The sequence below is a fragment of the Octopus bimaculoides genome, chromosome 4 (genome assembly GCF_001194135.2).
Source record: "Octopus bimaculoides isolate UCB-OBI-ISO-001 chromosome 4, ASM119413v2, whole genome shotgun sequence".
NCBI classification, from domain to species: domain Eukaryota; kingdom Metazoa; phylum Mollusca; class Cephalopoda; order Octopoda; family Octopodidae; genus Octopus; species Octopus bimaculoides.
The window spans coordinates 47,662,078-47,671,597 of NC_068984.1; the positions used below are offsets into that span (position 1 = coordinate 47,662,078).

Sequence of the window (9,520 nt, forward strand, 5' to 3'; positions counted from 1 at the left end):
ATATATATATATATATATATATATATATATATACAGTTTATTCACTGCACCCTGCATTTATATATATATATATATATATATACATATATAAATATATATATAAAGGTAGCAAATTAGTACAGTCATTTGAACATCAGACAGAGTCATCATCATTTAACATCTGTCTACTATGCTGGCACGAGTTGGATTGGATGCCTTGTAATATTTGTTTTGACTATCACTGTGTTCCAAGTCCCAATTCCATCCATGTGTACTTGATGGGTAGACTTAATCTATCACCCACTTAAATATCACCACCTGATAAGCATTCATGTCATGCCTTCTGTTTGAAGATAATTATCCTCCCACTAGTCTTGGAGGCCCTGTTAAGGTTCATAGGCTTTGCCTTTGATATGGACTAAAAGGTGAAAATATGTTAATTTATGTAGTTGATAATGTAATGATATTCAAAACGATTCGTTAACTTTATAAAATAATATTTCAATGTGGCAAGGAGCTACATTTAATTTTCTAATTTGTTTTCATAGCTTAGTCCAAGGTAGAACGTCCTTGCCCTTAACTTCTTGTGGGGCATCTGAGTCTTATGAAAAGAGACGACAACCTTGATATTTATAGAAGTGGGATCTAGGAAGATTTTGATATTCATAAAATAGAGACTTGTTTGCAACTCAGTGGACTCTATTAAAGCCACCAAATGGTCATGATGGATTAAGTCTACCATTTAATAATTAGTGCAATCCCTCCAACAAGCAGCTCAATTTCCATTTACAAAATTTCCCTTGTGAGTGGCTTTGGTCAACTCAAAGATAAAGATATTTGTACAAAGTAATGTGAAACGAGATTGAACCTGGAATGATATGATTGTGAAGGAAACTGTAAAATCATGTAACCATGCTTGTGGGCATGACCCTACACGAATCCCTGAGATAAATATGTATTCCTACATATCTTTTCTTTAAAGAATTAATCTGTAATTCACTTTGTAGCCTTATCATGCTCAGCTACTGCAACACAGCATTACACAATACATAAGAGTATAAAGAGATATTAGTATCTTAAATGCTCTGCTTCCAAATCACATGGTATTTTGGCACAGTCCCACTTGGACAAGCACCTTCTAGTATAGCCCTGGGTTGATCAAAAGTTTGCAAATAGATATGTGAACAGCAGCTAAAAGAATTCCATTGTGTGTATGTGTGTGTGTGTGTGTCTTGATATTGCATGATGGTTGTAATCAAGCTTCAGTTTCATGCAAGCAATGTCATTTGTTTTCAGTCTTCCATGAAAACATGTCTGATGAAATGGGGAAATATTGCTTAACTTGGAAAGAGGTGAGGGTTGGTGACAGATAGGCATCTGGCATTAGAAAATCTGCCTCAGCGAATTATGTTTGACCTATGCAAACATGGAGAAGTAGATATTAACACAATGATGGTGGTCTTTAACATGTCCTAAATTGAGAAAATCACTGATCAACCAGCAGAGTAACATAATAGCATTTATACATTTATGTCACAAATATGCAAAATATTGTTTTAACCATATGCATTTCAGGACAGTACCAAGTAAATAAAAGAACAGGTGCAGGTGGGGATTTTAGCCTAAATTTTAACCAATGGTAGTTAAACGTATATATTTCGACAAAATATTTTATATCAGACAAGAAGTTACCTAACTTTTTCTTGTTAGTCATATACACCTTTACATGACAACCATACTACAGTGTCTTCTTAAAATCCATAAATAATCGATGCATAGAACATGGTGACTTTTGTTGTCACATAAATCAAGCCAGCTCTGTTGGAATACAAAATTTGGCTTATGGATGCTATTTTATATCAATTTTTCCTCCAGACAAAGACTGGTGAAATTTATGACTTCTTTTCCTTTTGTGTTTGTGTCACAGGTGGGTGTCATTGCTATCATTACCAATAAAATATGAATACGATCTCCTGTTACTCAGATAAACTGAAACCAACAGAAACAAGGAGAAGGGTGTAAAATAATCCGAATTTCCAGAATCTTTTTTTACAATTAAAATGTTTATAATGGTTAAAGGGTGGAAGTTTTGTCTATATATGTGATTTACTCAGGAAAGGAAGGGCAATGTCCATGACCTTTGAATCCTTCCCAGATTGGTTAGGTTGATGTCGATGCACAGGCCTCGTTCAAGTGTTTGCGAAAGAATGAACTCAAAAACCACCAAAGGGACCAGGTGATAATGTTAAACTGGACAGCATGGATGAGTTCTCAGTCAACTCTGTTGGAAGTGTGACATTGAGATAGCTGATTAAGCACCTGGATATAAGCATTTAATCAGTATTGTTCCCAGGATATGTTGCTTTTCACTCTTTCATTTGTAAGATTTTCTTTACTCTATAAGAGTAGCAAGATCTGTGCAACAGAGTAAAATTTTGGATAACAAAAACATGTAATACTAAGATATGCTTAAGTATAGATAAGGATATGATCATGCAAAAACATAAATACATTCACAAATATATTGAATCAGGTAGTAAATTGGCAGAATGCATTGAAATGAAAGAATACCTTCATTCTAACAATATAACAGTACTCTAAGTTCAAATTCCACCAAGGTTAACTTTGCATTTTATCTTTGTTAGGTCAATAAGCAAAGTACCTGTTGAAAATTGGGATTGAATTCTCTTTGGCTTTTTCTCTTTGAAAGAAATTGACTGAAGTTAGATCCAGAGAGGGATGGTGCAAGGTTAGATACCAAATATATGTTGTGAATTACAAAGTTACCTTTATGACCCCCATCAGATACTGAGAGCTGATTGCATGGTTACATGTACAATAAAGTTTTCCAAGCAAATTTTTCTGAACAAACCTGCTACTACCCATAAAATGATTTCTGACAAAAGTACAATAACACATTTTTGGGGAGGGGCATAATCCTATATATTGACAGCAAAGCATAACAAGACCTGGAATGATAAAAGGCAAAGTCAACCTTGGAGAGTTTTAAACACTAAACATGAAGGCATGTAACAAAATATTGCCAGATATATTATTTGGATCCACCATTTTACCCTTGATAAAATAATTCTATTAAAGGCACAGTGGCGGCGCAATGGCCCAGTGGTTAGGGCAGCGAATTTGCGGTCATAGGATCGCGGTTTCGATTCCCAGACTGGGTGTTGTGAGTGTTTATTGAGCGAAAACACCTAAAGCTCCATGAGGCTCCGGCAGGGGATGGTGGCGAACCCTGCTGTACTCTTTCACCACAACTTTCTCTCACTCTTACTTCTTGTTTCTGTTGTACCTGTATTTCAAAGGGTCAGCCTTGTCACACTGTGTCATGCTGAATATCCCCAAGAACTACGTTAAGGGTACACGTGTCTGTGGAGTGCTCAGCCACTTGCACGTTAATTTCACGAGCAGGCTGTTCCGTTGATCGGATCAACTGGAACCCTTGACGTCGTAAGCGACGGAGTGCCAACAAAATTAAAGGCACAAAACCCGACATATTGAAAGGATGGGGGCTAATCAATTACATCTGCTCCAATTCTCAACTGGTACTTACTTCATTGATCCAACCACAAAAGGATGAAAAGTAAAGTCAACCTCAGCAAAATTTGAACTTGGGATATATAGAGCAGGAGAAAAGCGCAACTAGGAAACTTGTTAATAATGCTTACAATTCTGCCAGATATCTGCCTTTCCATTGATGAAATACCACTACATACTTGGCATCATAAATTGCAGAATATAATTCATAAAAGTGTGAAAACAGTAGCATGTGGTATTGAGCAACACCATAATCTTGAATTCAAATCAGTTATATGTTTTTGCATACATAAGTATTTTAGAAGTACATTCCATTTAGTAAGTCTGAGGGGTTTCATACAAGTTTTCCTGAAAATGAAAGCCGCAATAGATTTGCATCCACTTTGGAGTTAAATTTTAGTACTCATTATCAAATAACACAAATTCAGTGAAGCTATGAGCAAATGATGGAGCTACTACAGGGTCACTTGACTTACTAGAAATAGCAGCCAAATGTTCCTCAAATTACATACTATCATCTTTTATAACAATAAATATAATGAACAACGTAATTTTCAATGCACAAACAGAAAGGATGATCACATATACAAAGTCTGATCATAGACCTCCTAGATCAGAGTTGATCTGTGGCTATGCATCAACTGGAACAAAAGCATTCCTTTAAAATCTAAGTGTTTAGGGACAATTTACACAAAGAAATGTGTGTGAGTATTTAACGGGGGAGACCAAGGAAACTAATTATAAGGGACAGCAGTATAAAAGAATTCTATATCCATAATGAATATGAGTTGGGAAGAGCCAGAGAAAAAGGAGAAGTTGAAGAGGTGGAGGGCATGTTCGGATCATAAGTGTAAGAGTAAGTAACAAGAATATGCAGAGGTGGTCAAGGTACACACAAACTGGTTCAGTTGGATATTTACAGGTAAAAATAATGAGGTTCCACCATAAATTGATGCCAGCCCACCACAAGGCTATACACATACACACAATATATATTTTATATAGTTTACAGATGAGATCCAGAGATTCTCCATATAAAAGACAGTAGTACTCAAATGATTTGAATTTAGAGTCCGGTGTCTTGAGAAGGGATCATTCCATTTCACAAGGTAAAGAAAAGCTATAAGAGGGATGAAGTTGAGCAGGTATAGAAGCAATTATGCAGATAAACAAATTAGACACATCAAACATATTAAATACATTAAATATATCAAATACAAAATTCCATCCCATTAATTTTCTGTTGCTTGTACTCTGGGTAAGTCTGACCTATTAATATAAATATCGATGTATTTATACTTAAAAATTCATCATTTGAAAGATTCCATCTTTTGCTTTCTCTCAGCTTGCGTGTGTACATATATTGTATTTGAAGTATTTAATATATTTGATGTATCTAATGTGTTTATCTGCACAACTGTTTATATATATATATATATATATATATATATATATATACCATCATCATCATCGTTTAATGTCTGCTTTCCATTCTAGCATGGGTTGGACGATTTGACTGAGGACTGGTGAACCAGATGGCTACACCAGGCTCCAATCTGATTTGGCAGAGTTTCTACAGCTGGATACCCTTCCGAACGCCAACCACTCCGATAGTGTAGTGGGTGCTTTTACATGCCACCAGCACGAAGGCCAGTCAGTCAATATATATATATATATATATATATATAAAGTGGTAACCTCACCAGCCCTGGTAGCACAAAAAAGAGCACCCAGTACACACTATAAAGTGGATTGTGTTAGGAAGGATATCCAATCGTAGGAGCCATGCTAAAGCTGACAGTGGAGTGCAACACAGCACTACGGTTGATTCCGTTAAACAATCCAATCTATGACAGCATGGAAAACAGAAGTTAATTGACAATGATGATGTTGTAGAGTGTTTCCACTTAGATCAATCATCTGGATCAAAGTTATCTAAGTTTCATTTCCTTTCTTACCATCTACTAAGACACTCAAATAACAATGCAACACAATTTATTTTCTTTTTTGGTTTGTCACCTAATTACAGCTGAAAAGAAATACCAAATATTGGAGACAGAAGTCAAGAAGAATATTAAGAGACAGAAGACAAGAAGAGTAGACTAGTGCATCAAGAGAGCATAAATCTATATATGCATTCTTTTATTCTTTTACTTGTTTCAGTCATTTGACTGCAGCCATGCTGGAGCACCGCCTTTAGTTGAACAAATTGACCCCAGGACTTATTCTTTGTAAGCTTAGTACTTATTCTATAGGTCTATTTTGCCGAACAGCTAAGTTACGGGGACCTGAACACACCAACAACGGTTGACAAGCGAAGGTGGGGGGACAGACACAAACACACACATATATATATATACGACGGGCTTCTTTCGGTTTCCGTCTACCAAATCCACTCACAAGGCTTTGGTCGGCCCGAGGCTATAGTAGAAGACACTTGCCCAAGGTGCCATGCAGTGGGACTGAACCTGGAACCATGTGGTTGGTAAACAACCTACTTACCACACAGCCACTCCTGCACCTGCATGAATATATCGGTTAAAGATGTACCTGGGATAAAAAGGAATATACTCTCGTATATATATAATGACAATAGCCATGGGAAACTAATCGACTCAAATATACACCAACACACTTATACAAATGCTAATGAGAGGAAGACATAAAGAAACAAAATACAAAGCATACATTTGTTTCTAGGACGAATACATTCATAGATAAATCATTGGGCATTGCATGCCTATGAACCTTGATTAGTAAATAAACAAAATACATACAGAACCATGAGCTCAATACATACATTAACATGTGACAGATAAACAACATATGGGACAAGTGGACAACATATACTTTGGGAAAAGTGAACATATAGATGTATGTGAGTTTAAGAAGCTCACTTAGCAACCTTGTGGTTTCAGGTTCAGTTCTACTGTGCCGTGTCTTCTACAATGGTCTTGGGTTGACCAAAGCCTTGTCAATGGATGCGAAAGCGAAATCAGGATGGCACCTGTGCCCAGCGTCGCCTTTCTGGCACTTGTGCCCATGGCATGTGTAAGGACTTTCGTGCGAGATTGTTGCCAGTGTCCCTGGACTGGCTCTTGTGCGGGTGACACATAAAATATACCATTTGAGCGTGGCCGTTGCCAGTACCGCCTGACTGGCCTTCGTGCGGGTGGCACGTAAAAGCACCCACTACACTCTCGGAGTGGTTGGCGTTAGGAAGGGCATTCAGCTGTAGAAACTCTGCCAAATCAGATTGGAGCCTGGTGTAGCCATCTGGTTTCACCAGTCCTCAGTCAAATCATCCAACCCATGCTAGCATGGAAAGCGGACGTTAAACGATGATGATGATGATATATATATATATATATATAATAATATAAATAATATATCCATACATATATGTACATACCTACATCTATATTATCTATATTATTATATGATCGAATGCCACGCATCCTTTCCCAAGTATATACACATATATATATACATATATGTGTGTGTATGCATGTGTCTATGTTTGTTCCCCATCACCACTTGACAATCAGTGCTGGTTTGTTTATGTTCCATTGACTTAATGGTTTGGTAAAGAGACTAATAAAATAAGTACCAGGCTTTAAAAAAAAAAGAAGAACTGGGGAAAATTTACTCCACAAAAATCTTCAAGATAGTGTTCCAGTATGGCCATAATTCAAGAGAACACACATACAAAAACCATGGGACAAGTGATCGGTACATATATATAAAACCAAAGGACAGGTGAACAACACACACACAAACTTAGGAAAAGTGAGGAACATGACTTGTAAATAATAAGCACACAAACTCATAAGAAGGGAAATCACATTCATACAGAAACATCTGACAAGTAAACTGAATGCATACAAGAAACAGTGAACAATACACACAAATATTGTTGTTGTTGTCGTTGCTGGCACTCCGTCGCTTACGACGTCGAGGGTTCCAGTTGATCCGATCAACGGAACAGCCTGCTCTTGAAATTAACGTGCAAGTGGCTGAGCACTCCACAGACACGTGTACCCTTAACGTAGTTCTCGGGGATATTCAGCGTGACACAGTGTGACAAGGCTGACCAAATATGGGACAAGTGAATAACACGAAAAAAAAAACACGAGACAAATTAACAACATAAATATGAAGCAAGTGCACATCACACATACTAGTATGGGACATGTTAACATCACAAACACACTATGTGTTTATGTGTTATTCACTTGTCCACTGTATTGATGTAGTTCACTTTTGCCAAGCTTGTGTGTGAGTGTGTATGCATTATTTACTTAAGCCACTGTATATAGAACAGTATACATTTGTGCCACTGAACTACATATATTTGTCTTACTTTATATGCCAGTCACTAGCCCCAATGAAATATGACGTTCACCAGACCCACCGAAACGTGTCGTTCGCAAGCCTCACCGAAACGTGTCGTTAGCAAGTCACACTGAAATGTGCCGTTCGGAAGTCCCACTGCATGTGCCGTTCAGTAGTCTCACTGCATGTGTCGTTCAGTCGTCCCATTGTATATGCTGTTTACTAGTCCCACATATATTTCCATAGATGTATTGGGACAAGTGAATAAAACCTAAGTAAGGAACAAATGAACAACCCATACACACATCGACACAGAAGCACAAGACAAATAAACGAGCGAACAACAAACAACACATACATACATGCATGCATAGGATGTTAGAACACACAGAGAAACACCGGTCAAATCAATCACATGCGTACATATAGATTCCTACCGGAAGTGGACATCCAAATATAATTGGAACACACACACCTGCACGGGACAATCAAATGTCATTGAAGCATATTTAAGTAGTTGCAAACAAATAAGCATTTGTGGAGCAAACAACGTTATGACTGTAGAGCAAAGTAGACACACTCATTGACGAAAAATATATTACACATGCTTGAGCGCGATATCTATGTGTGTGTGTGTGTGTGTGTGTGTGTGTGTATATATATATATAGAACACGTGTGCATGATGAATATTACTCTCTTCCATATTTACATAATAGGTGTACTGCTTACAGATATGTTTGGCACATGATATACATAGGACTGCGGATTTATGCATCAAATATGCATAATATTGATTATTATTCTTATTACTGCTACTATATAGATATTTTACAGGCATAAAACAGTATACATATCCTCACTACATGAAAGGAACACACACACACACAGCATAGTAACTGCTTGCATATACTGATATAACTACACAAACATCTATGCAAATGAAAAGTGCACGCCTACACATACATAGAGGTATACTACATATACACAGGAACAATATAACATTCGCACCTTTACTACACGTTCTATACAGACACATCCTGGTATATTACATAAAGCACAATACTTCGCCTATAACCACACACATATCTCTAAACATGAACGTAGTTTCAGGCATTAACACCTTTACAACATACAAATGTGTTACGTACCCACCCTCTCATTGTGTGAATGACATCTTCATAACACAAAGTATGCACACAATGTGCGAAACGAAAACTGACACACACACACACACGTGTGTGTGTGTACACACATACACGTATATCACACACCCACAAGTGCCTAGAACAGATGGAGGTAGTTACTGTTTACAAGAATACAACTTAACGTCCCGGGACATGTGATACCAGATCACTATTATTACCAATAATACAATTAGTATTATGTACTATTATTTAGTCGTCGCTACATTTGTGCTTTAACTGATATCAGCACTAACAGCGAAATTATTTAACTAGTACTACTCACCGCCGCCGCAGGTTTAACGTACTGGCAGGACGGAGGAGCGAGAGACATGTGCGCTAGCTTTGTGTGTATGTACGTGTATATTCTACGTTTCAGCCCTAAAGTTGTGGCCATGCTGCAGTGTATGTGTGTATATATATATATATATATATATATATATATATATATATATATATATATGTGTGTGTG

The 9,520-nt window shown here is 37.1% G+C and overlaps 1 protein-coding gene across 6 annotated transcripts in view; it reads right to left on the reverse strand.

Annotated features, from left to right (window-relative positions):
- Positions 1–9,520, reverse strand: part of LOC106884518 (epidermal retinol dehydrogenase 2) — a 343,698-nt gene that overhangs the window by 328,424 nt on the left and 5,754 nt on the right. The window lies entirely within an intron of this gene.